We start from the raw sequence: 26,808 nt of genomic DNA, 5'->3' as shown, positions 1-26,808 counted from the left end.
GTGGTAACTAACAAAAAAGACCCATACAAAATGACATAAAAATGTTGATGGATTGTTTGTTGTATGCTCTGCACAATGCCACAGACCATGACCTTGTAGAATGTCTGGGTAATACACCAAGCAGCACCAGGGAAACTCAACACTCAGTGTTTGTATTAACAACATAGAGCACAATATTATCAATTGCATCTCATTAACTAGACTGTAAAGAAACTAAGAATGCTATAATTGAAAATATTTAAGAAGTAAGATAAATAAGAAAGGCTAGCATGACCCAGGAAAATGGGAGGAAAGGAACTAACATTTCTTGAGCTTCTATTTTTATGCTAAATAGGTTGTTTATATCCCTTTAATCTTCAAACAACTTTGTGGAATTGGTGTTGTTTGTATTTTTATGTTACAGATGAGTAAACAAGGGTCAGTGGGGTTGATGTGACAGGCTAGAATTTGAATCTAGATCTGTCTGACTCCAGCACTTTTTCTTCTGAGCTGTTCTCCTTTCTTGCACATTGTTGTTCCAAGAAAATTTCAAGCCATACACTAAATGAAGCTTGGTGCCAGGGTGGTATGTGCAGCCTGCCACATGGCTACCCTATTTGATTATTCCTTAGAGCATCAGACTCAATTATTTCAGTAAGGTCGTCGATGTTCTTTTGGAGTCACACCTAACACTAAATGGATTTGGTTACTGCCTGTCCTTGTCACCTGATGCTGTCAGGGGAAATGGAAGAACAGCTGCTGGAAAGACTTACTAATTCCTTTGAATAGTTTGTGACATTATCTAAACTTTAGATTCTAAAGGGATTTGTTGATACTGCAGTTGTTTTTTTCCTTAATGTATCAAAATATACCTGGAGACAAGAGAATAGGATTTTTAGAAAAATATTGCGTTGGTCTTATGTAGACTTCTCAAATAATGTATATGAAATTTAATCTCAAGTTATGAATACTTGCATGACGGTTCACAGCATTAAGAGATGGAGTTCTATTTGAAAGGTCATGTGTACAGTTGAGCAACTTGATATCAGGTGATGTTATTAAGGAGATTACATTGTAGACCTTGTGATACTAAAAGTTTTTTTTTTTAATCATGAGCTGCTTAAATGTAAAAATTGATTGTCTATTTGATCTTTTCATACTTCTTACAATTTTAATACCACGGAAAGTCAAGTTAAAAATTCATTCACTGCTTTTCATTCTTTGTGAATCTCTAAAAAAATTCTTAGGTAGAAATCACATAACAATGTAAAGAACATAGGTAGTCTTGAGTAAAGTGTAATAAGCCACTTGATGCAGGGACAACTGCACATCATGTTCTGAAAAAAAAATTGATTTCTCTAATCTATAGTCACGATACATTGTATGTGTGATGTATGAATGGTGGGGGTACAGAGGGATGGTGGAGAGAGGGAGTTATTTCTCCTTTTATTTATAACTGGAGAAACTGAGATTGAGAAGTAGTGATCTGTTGAAGTCATAATGCTCTCAGATGCATAACACTTTCATCTGCATTCACTTTCTCTCTAAGCAGAACACCTATACTTCATTGATTCTGATTAAGGAGGCAGTGCCCTCTTCCTTGTTTCTAAACTGCTCTCATCTGAAAGCTTCAGTAGCTGTGCAGTTCTCTCCTCTTGTTCCCTGGCCTTCTTTTATGCTGGCCTGTGGTTGGCACTTCATTCCTTTTTTGGTTAATTTAATAAAATACTTAATTTACTAAAATTACTAAAATTGAGATAAGACTCAGAATAGAACCACCTTAATATTGCTTCCATCAAAGCACCTGGATACCATTCTATGAATGATTATGTTCTTCCATTGTTATACTTTTCAGACTTCTTTCAATGTTGACATGAAACGAAGTAGTCAGACCAAGGCACACAGGATTCAGACTCACCCTGGAAAGCTGAGAGTCTCTCTCAAATACTGAAGTGAATCATTAAGTTGCAATTGCTTTAGAAAAAAAATAAAAGAAACAAAGAAAGGAAAAGAAAGCAGCTTACATCCTAAAGAGAAATTAATTTACAATCACATTTTTCCAAGTATAGTCCTTCCAGTTTTTCTTCCCTTTGAGAAATTTTCTGTATGATTCTTTCCTTTTGGCTCCACAGCCTGCACAACACAGAGAAAAACCCTCTGATTATAGAAACTTTCCATGTGGTGAGATTTTTAGGTTCCCCTTTCCCCTAACCACCCCCACTTCCTGCACAAATAGTTTCACCATCTGTCTGTAACACTGCCTGAAATTCCATCATTAAATATATTCCTTCATGTTAAATATGTACCCACTTATTTTAAAAATCATAATCACTTCATTGAATACTCCCATAAACCTAATGCAACTATTTATATTGTTTTAACTATCTCTGATATTTCCAATGCTTCTGCAGATATTTTTAAGTACACAGCATGTGAAAGTATGTTTGGTTCTGGTGGTTCATTTGACGTTGTTTAATATGTCCACATAACAATATAAGGCACATATTTATCACATTATTTTTATTGTTAATGTGCTCTACTTTGAGAATTTACAAAGACTAAGGAATTTCAATAGTTTCAAGTTTTGTTTTCATAAATATTTCTGCCTTAAACGTTACTGTACACATTGGCTTGATTCAGACTTTTTAAGATTATTTTCCTAAATAACCTTAGATTTCCCAAAGTAGAAATCCTGAGTAAAGAATGGCAATACTTTAATATCTCATTTCATATTTCTAATGTGGTTAAATCTACTCCATTGAAAGACTGTATCAGATTGCAATGCTATCAGCAACATATGAGTACCAGTCTTTCTACACTGTTGGGTGATTACTATCATTTTTTAATTAAAAAATATACACATAGTATTTATATGTATAGTTAGAATTCATAACTGTTTATTTTAAATTTATTTTTTCATTAAACAAGGTAATGATTTTTCAACCGTTGTTTTACTATAGCCCTTTCATCTGGAAAGTGTAGAGTCTGGATATTGATGTTTTAGCTCCGCATTAAGATCATACAGCAAGGAAGTGACAGAATTAAGATGTGAATTTAGGTTTGTCTGACCTCAAATCATTCCACCATAAGGAGGAGAGATTGGGCTAGAGGTTTGTGGGGTAGCTGGCCATAAATATAAAAATGTATATTTTATAAATTAAATAGTTTTTAATATTTGTTAGCTTCATTGTAAAACATATAGTATACATATAGAAAAGTATATATATGTAATTATAAAATGAGCTCTGGTTATGAAATAGAACATTGCTAATATGTTAAAAGCTCTTTGTGGGTCCCAAACTCTGTTCCAGAAATAACCTACTCTCCTATCTTTTGTGATTTTTTTCCTTTGCTTTTCTTTAAAACTTTATCCTTTATGTATGCCTTCCTAAATTACATATTGGTTGGGTTTTATCTATTTCAAACATCATGCAAATGGGACCACTTTGTATTCTTTATGACTTTCTTCTTTTGCTCAAAATTATGTTTATAAGACTCATCTATATTAATACATATAGCTGTAGTTTGTTGATTTTTATTTCCATATAGTTGCAATAGTTTTATATACTGTGTAATAAATTACCACAAATTTAGTGGCTTAAAACATCACTCATTTATTATCTCATGGTTTCCACAGGTCAAGAGTCCAGGTGTGACTTACCTGGGTTCTCTGCTCAGGTCTTACAAAGCTGCAGTCAAGGTGTCAGCTGGGCCACATTGTCATCTGGAGGCTTAACTGGGGAAGGATCTGCGTCCAAGCTCGCTCAGGTTGTTGGCAGAATTCATTTTCTTGCAGCTTGAGAACTCATGGCAGCTTGCTTCTTCGAGGCCAGGAGGAGAGAGGGGTCTACTTAGATATATAGATACAGACATAGATATATGTGGGTATGTGTGTATATGTATGTATGTATATACACATACACATGTAAACATAAATATATGGAGACACACACACATGCAATCATGAGGGTGATATCCCATCATCTTTGCCATATAACATAACCTATTCAAGAGAGTAACATCTCATGGCATTTGTCATATTCTATTTGTTAGAAGCAAATCATAAGTTCTGCCTGCATTGAAGGAGAAATTATAGTGTAACAGCAGTGGTAGAGACCATGGGGGCCAACTTAGAATTTTGCTTACCACAATAGTAATTTAGTATTTATTATGTGTATAGGCCACAATTTATTCATCCAGTTTACCAGTGATGGACATTTAGATTGTTTCTAGTTTGGGACTGTAATGGTTAATTTTATGTATTAATTTGGCTGGGCCATGGTGCCTAGATATTTGGATGTTTCTGTGTGGGTATTTTTGGATGAGATTTAAATTTAAATCAGCAGACTTTGAGAAAAGCAGATTGCCCTCCATTATGTGGGTAGATCTCATCCAATCAGTTGAAAGTCTGAGTAGAACAAAAGGCTGACCTCCCCTGTGCAAGAGGGAATTCTGTCAGCAAATTGCCTTCACGCTTCATATGCAACATTGGTTCGTCCTGGTTTGCCAGCAGACTGCCTTTGGACTCAAACTGCAGCTCTTTCCGGAGTCTCTGCCTGCTGGCCTCTCCCAACAGATTGTGGACTTGCCAAGCCTCCACAAGGTATGAGCCAAATCCTTAAAATAAATCTCTTTCTCTCTCTATATGCATCCTATTGGTTCTGTTTCTCTGGAGAACCTTGACTAACACAAGAGCTACTGTTACAATTTTGCCACAAAAGTTCTCCTGTATATCTCTGGATGAACATGAGGAAGAGTAACAGGAGTATATACCAAAGAGTGGAATTCCTGGGTTGTAAAGTATGCCTCTATTCATCTTTACGAGGTAGTGCCAAACTATATTTCAAAGTTTCGGTGCCCATTTATAATCTCACCAGCACAGCTGAGTTCTCATTAATACAAATGCTCATCAACCCATGGTATTGTCTATTTTTAAATTTTTGTCAATCTGATGGGTATAAAATGGTATCTTATTGCTTTTGCATTTCCTTGATAACTAGTTAGGTTGAACATGTTTTCATGTGCTAATGGGCCGTTTAGTTTCTTCTTTTGTGGAATGTTTGGTCAAATCTCTTGTCCACTTGTCTACTGAATATTTTGTTATTTTCTTACTGATTTGTAGTAGGTATTAGATCTTAGTAACACATGCTACAAATAGCTTCTAGTTTTAGCTAGTCTTTGCACTCTCTTTATGATGTCTTTTGATGATAAGTTCTTAATTTTTACCTTTTCCTTTATGTTTGATTTTTTGTACTTTGTTTAAGAAATCCTTCTGTACTCTGTCACCACAAAGATATTTTACTGTATTATCTTTCAAAGCCTTTAATTTTGCCTCTTTTTGATCTTTATTTCTCCCACAAATTAATTTTGATTATAGTGAGGGATAGAGAGCCAATGTAATTTTTTTCCCCCATATGGATGTCTTTATCCAGTATCATTTATTGAAAAATCCATTCTTTTCCCATCACCCACAATGCCACTTCTGTCATGTATCTATTATCTATATATGACTGTGTCTATTTCTGGGCTTTAATTCTGCTGCATTGATCTATTTGTCTATCCAGCACCAATAATTCACGATCTTAAGAACTAATGATTTATAATGTCTTGAAGTGTGTAGGGCAAGTCTCCTAAACTTATTTGCCCTCTTCAAGAGCGACTTAGCTATTTTTTTCTTTGTATTTCCATATAAATTTTAGAATATGACTATGAAGTTCCACTTTAAAAAATCTATTGGAGATTTGATTGAGATTGCATTGATTCTGTAGATTAAATTGGGGACAATAGTTATCTTTACAATATAGAGTTTTCTAGTCTATTTCTTCTTAAAAATTTTGCATATGTTTTGTTAGATTAATACCTAGATATTTCATGCTTTTAAAAATATACATGTGGGATATATATATATATATTTTATTAACTGGTGCTGCTATATAAAAATGTAATAAATTTTTGTATATTGAGTTGGTATTTGGCAACTTCTGCTAATTTCACATTCACTAAAAATTTATTGGTGTTCAATTAGCTGGGAAAACATTTTATTGGTGACCATTTTGAATTTTTTAAATTCAACAACAATATCATTTGAGAACAATGATAGTATTTTCCCCTTTCCAATCCTTATTCTTTTTATATTTTGTTCTTGCTTTTATTCAATGACTAGTATGTGCAATATGATGTTGCAGGGGTGGAAGGCAAATCCTCTACCCTCTGGGTCCTTCTGGCTGGGCTATGAATTAAATTCACATGAGACAGAATAACAGGAAAAATCAAACAAAGCTCTATAACATGTATACATGGGAGACACTCAGGAAAACTGAGCAACTTGCCAAAACGGTGTAGGCTCTCATCTTAAATACCACCTTCAGCTAGAGACAAAGGAGGATGTTGGGGTGGGGAGAGTCAGTTATGGGAGATTCCTAGAAAAGCACAGTAAACAAGAGTCAGATTATTATGCAGATTTAAGGGCTTGCCTTCCATGTTGACAAGTTTCTAGAGATAATGTCATCCCCCCTTCTTCCTGGTACAGAGAGGGAGATACCTTTGCAGATGGAGGTTTCCCTTACAAATGTAAATGTTATCTTACAAAGGGTAAATTCTACTTTTCAGAACTTCCCCCATGTCTACAGTTTTTAAAAATAACCAGCCCAAAATAATCCTCATGTCAAAGAGACACATTTTGGGGTGGCCAATTCTGATCCCCCACAATGTTAAATAGAAGTGGGCATCCTTATCTTGTTCTCAATCTTAGAGAAAATAACCATTAAATATAATGTTTTCTTGAGTTTTAATTACTTTTAAATTAGGCTGAGAAATCTTCTTCTATTTCCAGTTATCTAGGGGTTTTTATTACTAATGAATGTGAAATTTTATCAAACATCTTTTCTGCAACTATTGAGATAATCATAAATTTTCTCCTTTGATCTGTTAATCTCGTGAATTGCACTAACTGATTTTCTAGTATTAAACCAATCTTGAATTATTAGGATAAATCTCATTTGGTCAAAATATATTATTTTTTCTACCTATTGCTCTGTATGTTTTGGTAATATTTTATTCCTGGCACACACTTTGAAGCTTATCTTCTATTTCTGTAAGCATAGCAAAAATTTTAATTTTATAGTTTGTGTCTAAAATATATGTGAGCATATTCCTGGAAACACTGATTTCTGCTGTTTATCACTCATGGTATCTTTTTTTTAAATTTTATTTTTATTTTTATTTTTTTATTTTTTTTAAACATTTTATTTTTTCCTTTTTCTCTCCAAAGCCCACCCCCCCCCCCCCCACCCCGGTACATAGTTGTATATTCTTCGTTGTGGGTCCTTCTAGTTGTGGTATGTGGGACGCTGCCTCAGCATGGTTTGATGAGCAGTGCCATGTCCACGCCCAGGATCTGAACCAATGAAACACTGGGCTGCCTGCAGCGGAGCGCACGAACTTAACCACTTGGCCACGGGGCCAGCCCCTCATGGTATCTTTTTTTCTTTTTAAAGATTTTATTTTTTTCCTTTTTCTCCCCAAAGACCCCCAGTACATAGTTGTATATTCTTCCTTGTGGATCCCTCTAGTTGTGGCATGTGGGACGCTGCCTCAGCGTGGTTTGATGAGCAGTGCCGTGTCCGCGCCCAGGTTCGAACCAATGAAACACTGGGCCGCCTGCAGCAGAGCATGCAAACTTAACCACTCGGTCATGGGGCCAGCCCTCATGGTATCTTTTTTTACTTGTGTGTTTTGTCATTTTTTTCCCCGTGAGCTGTTCATCTTACTTAAAGTTTTACTTTTTTGGAACTCTTTGAAGTCTGAGATGAGGGTAGGATGCTCCAGATTGAATTTGCGTTTGTTTCTGACCAGTTTTATGGAGGCACTACAAGTCTGAGATACTGTAATTTAAATTCTCATTTTGAGGTTTTTGGTAACAAACAGTTCCTGTGAATTTGTGCTACAAACCTGTGTGAGGACCATCTTGTGGTTCCAAATTCTTAGCAACGTTTTTACCTCCTCTCCTCCATGCTGAGAGTGAAGACTATTTATTTTCTTTGTAGACCCCCAGGGACAGGAAAGGGGTGAGTTTATTTCTAGGTCATGCTTACACTGAGTATTTAAAACTTTGATGTCTCAGCTTTATTGAGGTAGTGGAGGAGCTACCTTTATTGAGGTAGGGATTAAACTACTTTCTTTGGAGGGCCCTGGTCTTTGTCTCCTGCTCCGTGGGTCCTTTGAGTCCATGATAACCAAAGTTCAAATTCATACAATTTAGCCAGTGCACTGAGAAAGAAAGCTGATTAAAATGCTACACTTACTTCTTTGGGTTTCCTCCCTCTTTTAGTCTTTGATCTGAGAATTCCTTACTTTCTTATAATTCACTGATGCTTAAATATTCTCAAATACATAATCTAGAATTGTTTTTATTGTCTTATTAAAGAAGGACAAACCAGGTGCCTAGCCTGCCATATTATGTGAAACAACTATATTAAATATTTAATATATTCCCAGCCTATAGTTTCTGTGTTATCTTAATTTTGTCATTATTGTCTATAAACATGCTTTTTCAATGCAAATATCCTTGAGAGAGACAACATATTTAACAGTGAGCTTATTGTGTAAAATAGGTTTTCAGATGTTTTCTTTCTGTGAGAACTCTGACTAGGGGTCTGAGATGATGAGAGAAGTATATGTATTTTTTATGACAAAAGAGATAAGAAAAGAGAAATAATTTTGAAGAATTAGATGTTATTAAAGAAAAACAGACTGGGAGACTGCATTGCCTCTGGCCACTAGGTAGTTAGGACACACAGGGAGACATCAGAACGGGTGAAAGATATGCTTAAAACTCCAAAAGATAGAAAGGCACTAAAAGAAATTTCTATTACCTGACAAATTTGCCAAGGTTTAGTTATACAACTGTAATTAGAAGAACCTACCATATAATTCCTCAGAAACTAAAAACTCTAACTCAGAGGGAAAGTTCATTTGAACTCAAGGACTTTTTTAACAATTGCATTTATTTTACTCACAGCTCTGGCAAAATAAACTGGAAAGATATAATTTTATTTTAATCTGTAAATAGAGAGAGTTTTACTTCTTCCTTTCCAATTTTTATTCTTTTTTTTCTTGCCTTATTGCAATGGCTAGGACCTCCATTACAATGTTGAATAGCAGTTGAGAAAGTGGGCCTCCAATCCTTGTTCCCAATTTTAGGGGGAAAGTATTCATGTGTGAGCATTAAATGTGATATTAGCTGTAGGTTTTTGTAGGTGCCTTTTATGAAATTGAGAAGTTCCTTCTTATTCCTAGTTTGTTAAGGGTGTTTTTATAAATGGATGATGAATTTTGACAAATGTTTTCTCTGCATGTATGGAAATGGTCTTGTCTTTTTTTCTCCTTTATTTTGTTAATGTGGTTATAGTGATTGATTTTTGAGTGTTAAACCAACCTTGCCTTCTTGGGCTATATCCTTCTTCGTCATGGTATATTATTCCTGTTATATATTGTTGAAGTCAACTAATCAATCTTTCAAGGATGTTTGGATCTATGTTCATGAGAAATATTGGTAGACAATTTTCTTTTCTTGCAATGTCTTTGTCAAGTTGTAAGATTAGGATTATGATGGTCTCACAAACAAGCAGGAAAGTATTCCCTTTTCTCTATTTTTTGTAAGAGTTTTTATAAGATTAGTGTTATTTCCCTCATGATTGTTTGGTAGGATTCACCAATGAAACCATTTGGATCTACAGTTTTCCGTTTTGGAAAGTTTTTCACAATATATTAAATTTTTTTTTTTTTTGAGGAAGATTAGCCCTGAGCTAACTGCTGCCAATCCTCCTCTTTTTGCTGAGGAAGACTGTCCCTGAGCTAACATCCGTGCCCCTCTTCCTCTACTCTATATGTGGGATGCCTACCACAGCATGGTGTGCCAAGTGGTGCCACATCTGCACCCAGGATCCAAACCGGCAAACTCTGGGTTGCCGAAGTGGAATGTGTGCACTTAACTGCTGCGCCACCAGGCTGGCTCTATTTAATTTATTTAATATTAGTATTTTCTGTTTAATCTGTGTAGACTTTGGTAACTTGCATTTTTCAAGAAATTTATCCATTTTATCTAAGTTGTCAGATCTTTTGGTATACATTTTTCATAATATTCTCTTATCCTTTTAATGTCTGTAGGATGTGTAGTGATAATCTCTCTTTTATTTCTGATATTGATAGTTTGTGTTGTATCTTTTTCTTTATCAATGTTAGAATTTATCAATTTTCTTGATATCTTCAGATCAGCTTTTGGCTTTCTTAGATTTCTCTACTGTTTTTCTCTTTTTAAGTCTTTTTCAAGGTTTTTGACTGAGAATACAGTTTCTTCACTCATGAATCAAATATATCAGTAATGTAAATAACTGAGAAGAAGATCTCACCTCTCCTGTCCAGTTTCATGGAAGTAGGTAGTCTTAGATCAGATTCCTTGGAAGAAGAATCTGAGATAGGGATTTGGGTGAATGTGGGTTACTGAGGGAGCACTCTTTGGGAAAAACCTGTAAGGGAGGAAAAGGAGAAGCAAAAAGAGCTGCCGAGCAAGGATGAGGTAAAGTCTAATCTTGGCCCAATCTACAGAGGAGAGGGTTCTGGATATAAACAGCACACAGACCTGTCATCCTTTGTGGCAAGACGGCTGGACTTTTATACCATCATGTTATTTGGCCATTGGTTGTGGGTCATCTATGGAGGGGGCATGATTTCCTGAGTGAGTTGGCTCCCATTGGTTGATGGCAATTCCCTGGAGAAAAGGGTTAGCTGCAAGCCATTACCAGCCACCACTCACAGGATCTCTCCACTTACAGCGGGTAGGTGTTTCAAGTAAGTAAAGGGGATCTGGGCAGGGTGCCATAGTATCAACTGCAACTATGCTAGTAAACACGGAGTTCTAGGCAAATAAAATAGTATTTGCAAGTGGGGAAAGTGCTTTGAATATTTAATCACACAGCTTTTAACCAATAAAATGTTTCTGATAGTGTTTAAAGAACTATTCCAATAGTAGTCCTTGCTCAGAGGAATAATATCCTCATATATACGTAAGGCTTCAAGTAAGAAAGAAATATAATACAAAGTTTATGTATTAGTTAAGACTGGCTAAACTATTGTAAAATCTAGATGCCCAAATATAATGGCTCTAAAGAAGTTTATTTCCCGCTCAACAGTCCAGGTTGATGTGGGGAGTGGAGAAACTAGAGGAGAAGGTTCTCCTTTACACAGTCATTCAGGAACCTGAGCTGATTACAGCTCTGTACTCTTCTACAGGTGGCTTCCAAGAATGCCATAAGCATTGTCATTCAGCTGACTGGATGTATCAGTTAGCTATTGCTGCATAACAAACTTAGCAGTATAAAACAACAATTTAATATTTATCATATCATAGTTTCTGTGGGTCAGGAATTTGGAAGTGGCTTAGCTGAACAGTTCTGGTTCAGTCTTTCACAAGTTTGCAGTTAGATGTTTGTTGTAGCTAAAGTCATTTGAAGGCTTAACTAGGGCTGAAGTATTTACTTCCAGTGTGGCTGGTTGTGGGCAGGTGGCCTTAGTTCTCTGCCACACAGACCTCTCTATAGAATTGTTTGAATGTCCTGACAACATGGCAGCTGGCTTCCCTCAGAGAAACTGATCTAAAAGGGTAAGAGAAAAGTTGCAATATCTTTTATGACCTAGACTTGGAAATCACAGTCTATCATATCTCCAATATCTTATTAGTTACATACGTCAGCCATATTCAATAGAGGAGGGCATTACACAGGGACATAAATACCAGGAGTCAATTGTTGCGATCCATCTTGGAGCCAGGCTACCATCGTGGAGGAGCATGTGTGGGAGGTTTTCATAGGGCAAGACTACTCAAATTACATTCAAGTAAACTTACCCACCTGACCACGTCTAATAGCAGGAGGAGCAAGGACATGCCGTATAGCTGGCCAGCCATGTGTCTTTTATTGGAGTGGAAGAAGGAGGCAGGGCAGTGTTTAGATGCACATCTGGCAAACTCTGCTACAACTGGGAAAGAAAATATTCAAGAGATGAGAAACTAAAATAAAAACAACAAAAGTTGATCTTAGTGAGCAAATTTCCAACTATGTGTATCCATGCCAACGTAATGTTTAAAAATTTTTTTCTGATATCATGAAATTGTTCTTGCCAGCAGCATCTCACAGGCCAAAGCTTTGAAATTCCAATAGGTTGTTTGAAAAGCCAACATCCTAGTCTTGGCTTTAACAAATGTTTTCAATTTATTTTATGTAACTGACATTTAAAAACTAGTGCAAAAAAATACTAATGTCCATTAGCAAAACCCAAGACACATATACAACAGGGAGAATATAATTTGTCTGCACACTCACTACCTAGAAAACTAATAACTTAAGAGCAAAATATCCTACCCTTTCCTTGAGAATCTCCCTTGGAGAAATGTTTCCTAGGCACTGATTGAGATCACAGACTAGACAATTCTCATTGCATTTCCTGTAAAGATAATAAAACCTCAGATAGAAGATTAAATATTCAATCAAAAGGTATTTTCAATTAGTTTTGCTTAATGAAGAAAAGATACTTCTTAGTTGTAACATGAACCTCAAATGGGGGAAATTTTTGTTTCTAATTTCTCCCAAACATTCTGTGGGTTTTGAGTTATATTCTGCATCAATGAACTGGAATTCAGAATGTTCTTGAGTTGCCCTAAGCATTTAACAACTCAGAACTAGTTTTGCCGTTTCCACTGAGGATAGTATATATTCACTGTTTTAAAAGTAATCTTGCTTGGCTATACTTGGTTGGAGTGATAGAAGTAGTATTTTGTAAAAATTCTGTATTTTCTGAATTGTTGCGTGCATTGTTACTATAACAACTTAAGCAGGATGCAGTCCCATTTTAGGGTCTGTCAGTCATTTAATAATGGAGAATTATGTAAATCATATGGAAAATTCTTGTCACTGATTACCATCGCTTTGTGATATCCTGGTTTCTGATAAAAAATAATACAAATATACATTATACATTTCCTATAGAATTTAAGAATTTAAATTGAATTCATTAAATCCTGAAATTTATTAAATTTCATTAAATAATGAATCCTGAATTCATTAAATCCAGAATTCATTAAATCCTGAAACAAGGAGCAGCTGTGGTGGGAGTAGAACATAAAGTTGGGAATCTTGACTCTGTCATGAACTGGCAAATCATTTAGTCTCTTCGAGTTCTAGTTTCCTCACCCAAAATAGGAATACTAATAACTTCCTCTCTAAGGTTTTGTGTGAATTAAAGGAGGGAAAACTAGGGGCCGGCCCGTGGCCGAGTGGTTAAGTTCCTGTGCTCTGCTGCGGCAGCCTGGGGTTTCGCCGGTTCAGATCCTGGGCTCGGATATGGCACCGCTCATCAAGCCATGCTGAGGCAGCTTCCCAAGTGCCACAACTAGAAGAACCCACAACTAAAAAAACCCCCACGACTACGTATCTGGGGGATTTGGGAGAAAAAGGAAAAATAAGATCTTTAAAAAAAAAAAAAAGGAGCGAAAACTATGTGAAAGTACTTAGTAAAGTTTTGTACAGTACATAAAGGTTTTGTTTGTTGGTCCTGTAATAGAATTTCACAGACGAGAAAATTCAGACAGAGAGGTAAAGTGACCTGCCTAATATCATATATCCAAGCTTACCTCCACACTATGCTCACCCCAAAGTCTCTTACAGGCGGCCTATACACCAATTACTTGCAACAGGATGGGTATAGGACCTAAGTGGTTATATATGTGTAGTAGGAGTTGGAGGTAGTGTAATGTGGACCATGTTTTTGTATTTTTTTTTAGATTTTTTAAAGATTTATTATTATTATTATATACAGTCATTTGCCACATAATGATGTTTCAGTCAGTGACAGACTACATATATAATGGTGGTCCCATAAGATTAGTACTATATAGCCTAGGTGTGTAGTAGCCTATACCATCTAGGTTTGTGCAAATACTCTCGATGATGTTCACACAACAACGAAATCACCTAACAATGAATTTCTCAGAACATGTCCCCATCATTAAGTGACACAAGACTGTAAACTGCTAATTTTAGATTTTTTACTATGGCAGCACCTCACCCCAGGTACCAATTTCTTTATCAATACCTATACTGGATCAGTTTAGACTATGATATGGCAACAAAAATAAATATCTCAGTGGCTTAAAACAACAGAGTTTATTTTCACTCATGCTACATTGTGCATTGCCTGGGAAAATCAGCTCCATATCCTAAGTCAGGGTACCCAGACTGATGAGGTCTCCAACATTTGCTAGGTCTTACACCCAGAGTTTCTGCTTTTATCAGCAGGTCAAGGGTGAGGTCTGATAATCTGCATTTCTAACAAGTTCCTAGGTGTTGATTTTTCTGGTTGGAAACCACATTTTGAGAACCATTTACCTAGAAAATTAACTCCTTGTTCCTGTTCAGGAGTTTCTGACCAGGCTTTTCATACTCTCAGAAGATAAACCAAATCTCTGAATCCATAAGGTGTCTCAGAGTAAAGACTCAATTAAGTGAGAGCAAATCCTTTCAATTGGTCAAAACAGCTCAGGGAAAAGAGATTAAGTATGATTCTCTCAACAAAGTGTAGTTAGCTCCAAATAGACACATCTACAATTAAGAGACAGAGATATGGGGACAAGAAAGCAAAAAAAGCATGGCAGAACCATGTCTCAAACAGAACTATGGGGGTAGTTACTGGCAATTGGAGCAGACAAGAATCAAACAGATTGAAAACCCTACCAAATTTTTGAGAGAGTTATACTGCCAAAAGAGCCAACCTCCTAGACCAAAAGAGACTGTAACTATTTGAGATTTAAAACAACCCTTGGGCCTCTCACTGTCCACTAGCAGGAATTGGGCTGAGAAAGCTGCTCAGTCCTGAAAGAGGGCATATTCCCCAATGTCTACTTCTGATTTGGCCAAAGAGGAACATGAAAAGGGAAGAATCTTTCAGAAGGCAGAACAATGAGCAAAAAACACTTCTCAAAATCAGGGCTTAATCAGCTAACATTCCTTCACCAGGTAACTACAGGTAGTGAGCCCTCAAAAGTTCTCCCTAGCAGGATTTCAGAATTCCTAAAGACCCCGTTTGCCATGTATTTACCATTTTCCCCAAGGAGAATATTTATTACAATTATCCTGTCCCTGTACTAACATTATATATTGGGTGGCAGCAGGTAGGTATTTCTTTATTTTTTATTTCACAGGTACAGGTAGGATCTAGAGGAGCAGCATCATGATTTGAAACTACCACATCTTACCCAAAGGTCTCAGATTATGAACTTGATGCCATAATTGCATGGGATTTGAGGCTTTCTTCCTTAGGGAGTGGGTGAGTATATTTTGCATATCAGAAATGGAATGAATCAAATATTTGGTGACCAAAAGGGGAGTAGCCATTAGGGCTGTTCTAAATATCCCAGCTCTGCCAGGGATATGATAGGATTGTACCTCCCTGTCCTGAAGTTACACATGGACAGGTAATTTACTTTGGCTAATGAAATGTGAGTATAAATGATATGTGTCACTTCCAGGCAAATCCTTTAAGAGCCAGAGCATTATTCACACGTTTCTCTTCTCTCCTACTGTAGTAATCAGAGAAGCACATGTTGATATGGAACCTCTTTGAGCCTTGGTCCCTGAGTCACTAAGATGAACAGACATCCTCTTGCTGAGCTGGGTTCTGCACGTAGAGTGGGCAAGAAGTAAATATTTGTTATGATCAAGCCTCTAAGGTAAGGGGGGTTGTTTGTTACTACAACAAAGGCAGTCTATCCTTACTGATACAAGCACAAAATTTCTTAATTCATTGAGACCACTTCCTTTCACAAAGGAACTTCACAAGTAGGATCCATTTCAACCAACCTCAGATAAGTTTGTTTTTTTTAACCCATCTAATAAATTGTATTTCCCATTAGCAGCTGGAATCTTTTGCCAAAAATTCTGTCATTGACAGAGCCAACAATCTAATCTCCAATCATCTCTGCTTGGCCATTTCATTATAGAGTTAAACTATAATCTGTGCCACACAGTGTGGAATGAAAGGCAATTATATGGTAAATCTTGTCAGGATAGATGACTAATATGGATAATTCAAACTTTTAACAACATTTTCCCACAATGTAGTAAAATATTTTCTCTCCCTTGAATTATCCTAAGAGAGCAGTTGCAATTTTTATTGTATTTTACCTCTCTAGGAAAAGTTGATAGGAACAAAGAACTAGTATAGGAGAGGGGAATGAATCTCCAATAGAATTTTGTAAAGATAAAAGATGCTCTTATTTCAGTAATTTCAGTATATATGTGTGTGTGTATCTATATAATATATTGTTATATTTCTGTATAACATTTTTGAAAAATCTCTATTCTTATTTTTTAAAAGAATTATTACATTTATTTGTGCTTTCTTTTTTTTTTTTTTTACAGGGAAGGATTCATCCTGAGCTAACATCAGTTGCCAATTTCCCTCTTTTTTTTCCTCCCAAAGCCTCCATGCATGGTTGTATATCCTAGTTATAAGTTCTTCTGGTTCTTCTCTGTGAGCTGCCGCCACAGCATGAAAACTGACAGACGAGTGGTGTGGTTCCACGACTGGGAAACAAACCCGGGCCACCAAAGTGGTGAAAGTGCTGGACTTTATTTAACCACTAGGCCATCAGGGCGACTCTATTTGTGCTTTCAATTTGTGTAGAACCACACAGCTTCTCAAATAGGGATAAAATCAATTAAGCAGAGACTGCAAAAATTGAAGGAAGAGGAAACTTTTTTCTTCCTTGTATATAGTATTAGCAGAACTCAGCAGCCCAGTATCATTTAACTGACAAGAGTTTTCATAAAGAAAGGAGTCTAGGAATAGCTCAGCACAAGAGACCTCCCAGGGAGGCCACAAGTAACCCCTCTGTGACAGAAAAGCAGAGTGGAAGAAAAATATTGTAATCACGAGGACCTCAACGAAAGTTCACCCTTCCCCTGTCAAAAAAATATGACTGCTTAGCTTGTGATTTATGGGTTTCAAGGTAAGCAAGAGAGGTTCTGTATTTCTCAAGAAACTTCTATATTCTTAAAGTGCATCCACAAGTGAGTAGAATGCATGATATGAAAGCAGGAGTGGAGCTACCATAAAGCTAATGAGGCATAAGCTTCAGGACCCCTCACTTGCACAGGCGTCCTCCAAGGTCCTGTGAAGGGACCTAGAAATTTTATATTTATAATTTTTTTGTAGGAGTGCTCCCTATATAAGCTTCAGTTCCATGAACCTGAATCTGCCCTGGATGGAGGTAGTAAGCTGGCCTGGAAAGCATTGTCACGTCTTTAGGCATTGTGAGCCAGGTTCAAAACACTCACAAATAGGAAATTAATCTTTCCCTGGGGAAAGGAGGCTTGAGAGCAGGACTGGGTTCATCATTGCAGGACCTGGGACAAAATGAAAATGAAGAACTCTTTGTTTAAAAAGCAGGAAATGTGTGTTATTAAAGGGACTAATATAAAAAGGTTTTTCCTTTCTTCCACTTTCTCTCTCTCAACCTGTTATGGTGGGGTTCTTTTGTTTTTTTTTTGCTGAGGAAGATTAGCCCTGACCTAACATCTGTTGCCAATCCTCCTCCTTTTTGCTTGAGGAAGCTTAGCCCTGAGCTAACATCTATGCCAATCTTCCTCTACTTTATGTGTGGGTCACCACCACAGCATGGCTGACGGGTGGTGTAGGTCTGCGCCTGGGATCAGAACCCACAAATCCAGGCCCCTGAAGCAGAGCATGCCAAACTTAACCACTATGCCACAGGGCTGGCCCTCATAGTGTTTTTAATTTGCTATTTAACACAGCGCTCCCTCAGGCATGGAGATCCTCGTGTGATGAATGTAGACCCTCTCAAGTCAGGGAGGGGTGGCCCCATGTGGCCCACCAACTTCTGGGTCCACCCCCCACTCCCCGACTAGCCACTAGACCAATGCACTGCTCCCCCATCAGGGGTGAGGAAGTCTCCCCAACCCATAATGGACAAGAGACCTCTGGATGCCCTAGATTCCTGGATCAGGGTTGGCTAGAGGCTCATTCTGCCGAGTTGCTGTCCAACATGCTGTGGCACTATCAGCCCAGGGTGGGGATGGCACCACTCATGCCTGACTAACCCCATCCCTATGCCTGCACCCAGGCCTCCACATGGGGCAAATGGCATCAGCCACTACTGGGTGGGGACAGTGAGAAGGAGGTTGGATGGGGCTCTGGGAATCAGGGAACAGGGAGTTGGGCAGTGGAGAACCCATCTAGGAGGTGGTGGGAAGTGGGACGTGCATGAGCTGAGGCTCTGAGTTGTGGGCATGTGCTTCAATGCCCCATCAGACTTTAATCACAAAACACAGATTTGAAGATGAAAGCATTAAGAATTTCAAGATGGTGACCACAGAACATTAAACCCTAAGTATGGAGCACCTGTGAGGCTGTACCCATGAAGTGTCCTGCTTGAGAGCTTAATATGCCAGCCAGAGTTGAAGCTGATATTCATTATTACATAACAACTGATAAACTCTGTTCCAGGAGGGCTTGATTATGTCTCAACTCAGAGGATTTAGACATGAAAAGGATTTCTTTTTCTCCAATCCTTGCTTTCAACAGAGGTCTGCGGAATCTCGCCTTCCTACACTTAACTTCTAGAACTTCTAGGAAAGTTAGATTGCTAACTTTCAGATTCCATTAACTACTCATTTTGGTTATTAAAACTCTATTTAAAGACTTTAATCTCATTCTCAATTGAAATCTCATTTTCCCTTTTCTCCTAGGGCAGAACTGACCTGAGGTCCTGAATATTAGACAGCCTGATTTCTGAGATGTCTCTCCCGCTTCCCTCTTCCAAAGCTGAACTTTGCAGTGTTGGGCAGGACAGACAGATGACTGGGACAAAGATTTCTTCCTCTCTCAGTGGGTTGTTGCTTCTCTCCGGTTAACATTGTGGTTTTGGAGATGCCCTCTGTGTGACAGTCGCCCAAATTCTGCCTTCTTTGTGGGGTGCATGTGTGAGTTCTTCAGAGGCAAGGCTTGCCTGCTGCAGGAATCCCTGAAGTAGGAGATGCCACCCTAGCTCCATCTCGTCCACAAACAGCCACCACCTGGCCCCTCAGTGGTACATCTCATAGCCTCTTCTTACTGGGCTTCCTACTGGCTCTCTTGCTCCTCCCTTGCCCAGTTGGCTTGGGGTGGGAGGAGAAGTCTCCTTCTTCTCCCCCAAGGGAGGATGAACCACAAGCCTGATATTCTCCCTCCTTCTAGTATCTTCTTAACATAGCCCAAGGGCAGGATGGGTAGATGAGGTAAAATGATCAGGGATAAATCAGTTGGTTCAGCCTGTTTTAGCAATCTTGGAAAAGGTATTTTGTCCTCATTGTTGATAGCTATCTTATAATGTATGGTATTAACCCACCTCGTTTTGGCCTGGGCCCTAGTTGCTAATTCCTCCACAATAATACTAACCTTTTAAAGAATACATGCATCAAACAAATAGGGATATTAGTAAAAGTCTTAGCCTGGTTCTTCAGGACCATTGCAAGATCGTCACCTCTTTCTGGTCAAGGTTCACGGCAGGATTAAAATGCTGGAAGTTGCCCTGAGTGGGGGCATCTTGGACCACATCAGGGCAATCAGCTCAAAACCAGGCCACTAAGTCCAAGGGCCTAGGCAAAGAGTAAAGGCTGGTGTAGAAGTCAGAATCTTCGGAGAACAGAGAGGCATTGGTGACTTGGGAGTAAGGAGGCTGCACAGGATGGATGCCTTTTTTCCATAGGGGTTTTTCTGTGGCCCTCAGCCCACTTATGTGAGCAGGATAAATGAATTAAAAACAAGCAATCTGAAGATTTGACATGAGAATGATATTTGCACACTGAGGAGGGTAAGAAAGAATGCATTCATTACTCTTTTCAGATTATTGCCAATAAATTAGGCATTTCCAGTTTCGAGACAATGCTGGACTATATAAGAACCACATAAAACAGTAAAAATAGCATATAATTGTGGAAACCTTCACCTATTTATCCAAAAATATTTTCTAAGTTTCTTTAATGTGCCAGACCTATCATGTATGCTGGGGATACAGCAGTGACCATGACAACCAGGCCCTCGATACCCTGAAGCTCACCTTTGTCTTCTGATACAGCTTTCTATATCTGAAACATGATCATCTACACAATTACTGTGATTATTAGACCATACATTTTTGAGTAGGGGGTATGCCATATTCCTCTCTGTATTCCTATCACCTAAAATCTGACTGACATAGAAGCCACTCAAAAAATATTTGTTGACTGAACAAATGAATTCACTTGCAGTGAGAATAGCATAGCTGGTGAAATTCATCCAAAATGCATGTATTTTTAAGTTAGTATGACTAAAACTTCACGAAACCAAAATCTATCTCATATATTCTGAAGTGTAACACCAAAAAAGTATTTTTATTAACGAAGTTCTGTGGAAAAATATCCTTACAAAGGATATATTCGGAAATTAGTCAGGAATTATTTTTGTTTTTCCTCTGTGCTATTTTGGCTATTCTTCTGTGCCAACAATTTGCTGCTAGAAGTTTTTTAAAATGGAATCATTAAGTAATAGATTAAATCCAGCTGGCTTCAAATGAAATAGGGGGGGAACTGGGGGGAAACAGATGGCCACATATCCAGGGAATTCTATGACCTCAGTGACGACCAACTGAAATTCCTAGACTTTTCTTGTCAGAGAAATTCTATGTTCCCTGAGAATTATTATTATTTTTTTGTTGAGATAAAATTCACATAACATAAAATTAACCAAAGTATACAATTCAGTGACGTTTAAGTACATTCACAATGTTGTACAACCAACACCTCTATCTGGTTCCAAAACATTTCGTCTTCCTAAAAGGAAACCCCATATCCACTAAGCAGTCACCCTGAGAATTATCTAATCTTTAGCTGCATGTAGTAAGTACTAATTCTATCAGCTCTGTGATAGAGAAATAACACAAAAATTATTTTCCTCCAAAAAGTATAAAAATAGTAATTTAATAACAGAGTTTGCAGGGCCAGCTGGGGGCCAGTCTGTGATCCCAATAGTGATGACCTCCTGACCTCTGATTCTGAGCGTGTGGTATCTTCTGCCCTCCAGAGGGGCAGCAGTTCTATGTCTGCACAGACCTTACAGCCTCTGAAAAATCTGCCTGGGTGATCCTAGAAGGCCAAAATGTCAACTGAGTTTTGAAGAATATTTAAAGTTTTCAGACTTAAGTGATTATAAATTATCAATAACCAGGCAATCAGGAGATGTGTTAAGTGGTTAAAAAGAAAAGTGTGGATTCCAAGTCTATAAATGGGTGGAAAAGTGAAAAAAGCTACAAACGCTACAGTAACAGCCTCCAGGAATTGCCTCTTCACAACCTTGACTCTGTTGAGGGAGAACGTGTGCTGGGAAAGGGACTCATGGTTTTCAGGGGAAGGACTAAGAGGCCTCTTGGGGAGAACATCCAGCCTAAGAGAAGAGCCTGGAGGAAGAGTTTGGGCCAGAAACAAATGTTGAGTCACCAGAGGGCATGGTTTTTCTGATTCCAGTGTTATGCTTGTCATTCAGATTCCTCTCCTAGCCCAGATACTCCTGGGGCTCATGTTGGGGTGGGGTAGGGTGGGGGACACGGTGAGTAAAAAATTGAAGATTGAAACAGCTGCTTAGCTAGAAAGGAGGAGTTCTGAACTCAGCTAAGGCAGCTCATCCATTCACCAAATACGTGTGGGAAGAACCAAGGGCGGGGCATTTGCTAGACACAGAGGATAAAATGAGAAACAAGATAGATATAGTCCCTGTTCCCAAGAGGTTTACAGTCTAGAGGTAGATATTCAAAATGAGACTACATAAATACCAGTTAAAATAAAGGCTACAAAGGAACAGTTCAGTGGGCAATAACAGTGTTTAATGGGGGAATCTAACCTAGTCTGGAAAGACAGGAAACATTTCAGCTGAAACCTAAAGGATGAGCGGTTGGGAAGGGCGTGTTAGCATTTTTGGAGGTGGAAGGAGCTTGAGTTTGAGAAGATGGTGGCTGTTTCACACTTGCCAAGCCACGTGTCCTGCTAGCAAGTATACCCAGCCCTAGGCGGGACAGAGTCCCTCTCAGCTGTAAGACTGCGGGTGTGACCTGAACTAGGGCCTGGAACGGCTTGGTCAAAGAATTTGGCGAGTGTCCTGTTTCTCTTCCAGCTAAATGCACTAGGCCATTAGTTTGGCCACCACGCATGCCTCACTCTTCTATGTAACATTGTCCCAAAGATGTGGATTTAATCTCTTCAGGAAATTCCATGACTATTCTAGAATCTAGATCAACTCTCATACCAGGAGCCAAAACTAAGGAATGTGGTGCTGGCAGGACCAGCATACTGACCCGGTTAACGCTTTTGGCTCAGTTCAGGGCCTCATGTGTTTATACATCTGCATGAGAGACTTCTCACAACATTAACTCCTTTGTGGTAGGAAGTTGGCCACGGTTACGCTTTCCCTAGCAGAGAAGCTTCACAGGAAATGAGCAGGCTGAAGACACATAAATCTCTCAATTACATCAGGGCCAGGTTTCCTATTAGTTTTTGGGTAGAACTGCTGTGGATGGGGACAGCACCTCCAGCCATCCTTTGCTCCGGGAGGCCAGGAAAGTTGTCCTTGTTTAGAGCAGTATCCCGGCACCTGGCACAGTGCATACTGCATGGCAGGGAGTTGATAAATATCTATGTACTGAATGTGTGGAGGCGAGCACAGGGCAGGCAGTTCTGCCTAAGCAGGTCCCAGCTAACCCAAAAGATGAGCATTCTCTGCTCACAGGGATGCGAGAAACCAGCAGCTAAAGCAGTGATTCTCATCCTTGCCTGCACACCAAGGGGATTTTAAAAAATATGTATATGCTTTTATTTCAGATATGTTTTTAAAAGTATATTTATAAATAAATTAGAGTGGAAGTAAATAGGACCAAATATTAACTTTTTGACAGTGAGATAATATGTAGTTGTTAATCTTACTCTGTTGCTTTTCTGCATTCCAAGGTAGGAATGTTACCTAAAAGAACAACAGCTTTCCTGGGTATAACTGGCATACAATAAACTGAATATGTTTAAAGTGTCAGTTCGATAAGTTTTAATACATGAATACATAAGTGAAATCATCACCACAAAAAGATAATGATATGGATCACCCCTAAAAGTTTCCTCATGTCCCATTCTAATACTACCCTTCTGTTCCACCCCTGCCCCATCCCCAGGCAATCACTGATCTGTTTCCTATCACTATAGATTAGTCCATGCTCTCTAGAATTTTACATAAATGGAATTATAAAGTACGTATTCTTTCTGTCTGGCTTTTTTCACTCAACGTAATTATTTTGAGATTCATTCACGTTGTTATGTGTATCAGTAATTTATTCCTTTTTATTGCTGAGTAACATTACATTGTACATATACATAATATATTTATCCATTCACCTGTTGATGGACATGGAGGTTGTTTCCAATTTTTAGTTATTACAAAAAAAGCTGCTATGAACATTCACAGCCAAGGCTTTGTGTAGACGTATGTTTTCATTTATCTTGGGTAAATACCTAGGAGTTGAGTGTAAATACCTAGGTAGGTATATGGCTTAACTTTTTGAGAAGCTGCCAAACCGTTTTCCAAAATGGCTATAACATTTTACATTTCCACCAGTAATGTATGAGAGTTCCAGTTGTTCCATATCCTCTCCAACCTTTGGTATGGTTAGTCTTTTTAATTTAAACATTCTAGTAGGTATATACGTATATCACTGTGCTTTTAATTTGCATTTCCCTAATGATCAATGATGTTGAGCACCTTTTCATGTGTTTATTTGCCATCTGAATATCTTCTTTGGTGAAATGTCTGTTCAAATTTTTTGTCCATATTTTTATTTGTGTGTTTATGTGTGTTCGTATTACTAAGTTTTAAGAGTTATTTCTGTATTCTGGATACAAGTCCTTTATCCAATATGTGATTTCAAATATTTTCTCCCAGTTTGTGGCTTTTCATTATCTTCACAGTATCTTCTGATGAGCAGAAGTTCTTAATTTTGATGAAGTCCAATTTATCAAAACATTTTTTATAGATAATCCCTTTAGCGTGGCATCTAAGGAATCTTTGCTTAACCAAAGATTACCAAAATTTTGCCTATTTTTTCTTATAGAAGTTTTATAGTTTTAGGTTTTATATTTAGGCCTATTATCCATTTTGAGTTAATTTTTTCACATGGTAAGAGATATAAAGTTCATTTTTTTTGCATATAAATGTCCTATTGTTGCAGTACCATTTGTTCAAAAAAACCCCTATACTTTCTTCTCTGAATTGCTTTGTCCCTTTGTTGAAAATCAATGGACCATATATGTGTAGACCTAGTCCTGGATTCTCTTTTCTTTTCTGTTCCATTGAACTACTTGACTTTTTCTTTTCTTTTCTTTTCTTTTTTTTTGCTGAAGAAGATTCACCCTGAGCTAACATCTATTGCCAACTTTCCTCTTTTCACTTGAGGAACATCTGCTCTGAGCTAACATTTGTGCCAATCTTCCTCTATTTGGTATGTGGGTAGCTGCCACAACATGGCCACAGACAAGTGCTGTAGGTCAGCACCTGGGAACCAAACTCAGGCCTCCGAAGCAGAGTATGCCAATTAACCACTAGGCCATGGGGCTGGCCCCCTACTTGACTATTTTGACAGCAATATCTTTAGGTCATGAAGTCATGTACTGTTAAGTCCTCTAACTTTGTTTTTTTTCCAAAAATGTTTTGGCTATTCTAGATTCTCTGCATTTCCACGTGAATTTTAGAATCAAATTGTCAATTTCTATAAAAAGTCTGCTAAGATTTTGCTGGAGGTTGCATTGAATCTATAGATAAATTTGAGGAGAAAGCACATCTTAAAAATATCAAGTCTTCAATCACTTGGACGTTTAAAAAAAAAATACTGATGCCTAGCTACTCCAGACCAATTGAATCAGAATTTCTGGGGATGGGACATGGGTATCATTACTTTCTAAGAAATTCCCCGGGTGATTTTAATGTGTATCTAGGGTGGGGAACACTGAGCCCTGGCATGTCTCTTAGTGGGGTTCTGCCTGCTTAATGCTCCCAAAGGGAATGAGCCGTGTTGAAGAACACAAGGAATGATTGAAAGAACTAGTGCTGCTGAGCTTAAAGAGGAACTTTCAAAGAGATACAGATTTGAAGGGCTATCATGTAGGAGAGGAATTAGATTCTTTCTAATCCAACAGACAGAAACTTCAGGGAGTCGGATATCATCTCAGCCCCAGGAGGAACTTTCTGACAATGAGCAATGTCCTCAGAAACAATGGACTTCCTAGGAGAGGAGATCGTTTGCAGTTCTATAGACTGAATAACTGGTGGGATCCATTCGTTCAACACTCACCAGGTGCCTATTATGTACTAATTGAAAAGTAGCAGAGAATTTTCAGCATCAGCAGAGTTCTTGGAAAAATGGTTTAGCTAACTACTCTGAGTTTCTGATTCTTTGAACTACTTCCTTAATAATTTTCATGAAATGGCTGCATTACATTGTTGGGCCACAAGTGTAGACTTCGTTATAATTCACATTTCAGAGTTGATGGGGAAAAAATGAAATACACTGCTGATGGGTAACTAGTTCAGTGTGAGGGATAAGAACACTCAGGGGCATATAGCATTATGTGGGAGGGACAACAGAAATGGTAATAATGGTCCATCTCACTGGGAAAAGGAAGCTCAGACCATGAAACTTCTGTGGAATGAATCTATTGTGTTGATCACATGAGCAGGACAATGATACTGCGGTGTACTTTATATGGAGGTAAAGCAGCAGCTAAATGTTTGACAGATTTAAAACATAATTAGTTTTTTCAGGGTACATGCAATGTTGACCATAACTGACCATATTCTGAGCCATAGAGACTAAAAAAATTTCAAATGATTGAAACTATATAGAGAACTATATGTTCTCTGATTACAGTGGAATTAAGCTAGAAATCAATAATATAAAGATAATTTAAAAACTGCTAGGTGTTCAGAAATTAAGTAATACACTCCTAAATAACCTATGGGTCTAAGAAGAAACTACAATAAAAGTTGGAAACTATTTTGAACTGAAAGGAATATTTTGTTTCATATTATGAAAATACAACACATTCAGATGGAGGTGCAACTTAAGTTGTGCTCAGAGAAATATGTGTAGTCTTAAATGAATACATTGGAAAAGAAGAAAGGCTGAAAATCATTTTAAGAAGTTGGGAAAAGAGTACCAACTTAAACCTAAAGGAAGTCTTAGAGAGAGTCATATGAAATTATCTATATCCAATCATTTTTTACCTACAAAAACAGCAATTTAATTTTGTTCAACGTAATAGAAGAAAGGAAATAATAAAAAGCAAAATACATTATAATGAAATTAAAAAGTTATAATGGTAAGAATCAAACCAAAGTTGGTTTTTTATGAAGACTAATAGAGAGGTTCTTGAAATGTAGTCTGAGGACCCTTGGATGTATGAATTCAAGGGGTCCGCAAAGTCAAAATTATTTTCATCATCGTCATCATCATATATTTTCCTTTTGCATCCTCATCCTTTCACGTACACAGTAGAGTTTTCCAGTGGCTACATGACAATATTGCAACAGACTGAAAGCAGAAGTAGATAAGGGAATCTAGCTGTCTTCTATTAAATCTGATATTGAAAGAGATTTAAGACCTAAAACAATGCTATTCTTATCATTCAATTTTTTGTTTTGAAAAATGTTGCTATT

At 37.7% G+C, this 26,808-nt stretch overlaps 2 long non-coding RNA genes across 2 annotated transcripts in view; one reads left to right on the top strand and one right to left on the bottom strand.

Moving 5' to 3' along the window:
• LOC111768091 (uncharacterized) overlaps positions 1–26,808 on the bottom strand; it is a 91,358-nt gene that overhangs the window by 4,978 nt on the left and 59,572 nt on the right. The window contains exons 5-6 of the long non-coding RNA XR_002800133.2: positions 11,886–12,012; positions 3,641–3,826 (exon numbers count right to left, since the gene is read on the bottom strand). This is a non-coding gene — a long non-coding RNA (uncharacterized lncRNA). The remainder of the gene's footprint in view (positions 1–3,640; positions 3,827–11,885; positions 12,013–26,808) is intronic.
• Positions 4,425–18,754, top strand: LOC138917681 (uncharacterized). The gene is made up of 4 exons (XR_011426037.1): positions 4,425–4,582; positions 15,230–15,354; positions 15,614–15,757; positions 16,449–18,754. It is a non-coding gene; the product is annotated as an uncharacterized lncRNA (long non-coding RNA).

The sequence above is a fragment of the Equus caballus genome, chromosome 15 (assembly GCF_041296265.1).
Source record: "Equus caballus isolate H_3958 breed thoroughbred chromosome 15, TB-T2T, whole genome shotgun sequence".
Taxonomy (NCBI): domain Eukaryota; kingdom Metazoa; phylum Chordata; class Mammalia; order Perissodactyla; family Equidae; genus Equus; species Equus caballus.
This window is presented reverse-complemented; position numbering and strand designations above follow the sequence as displayed.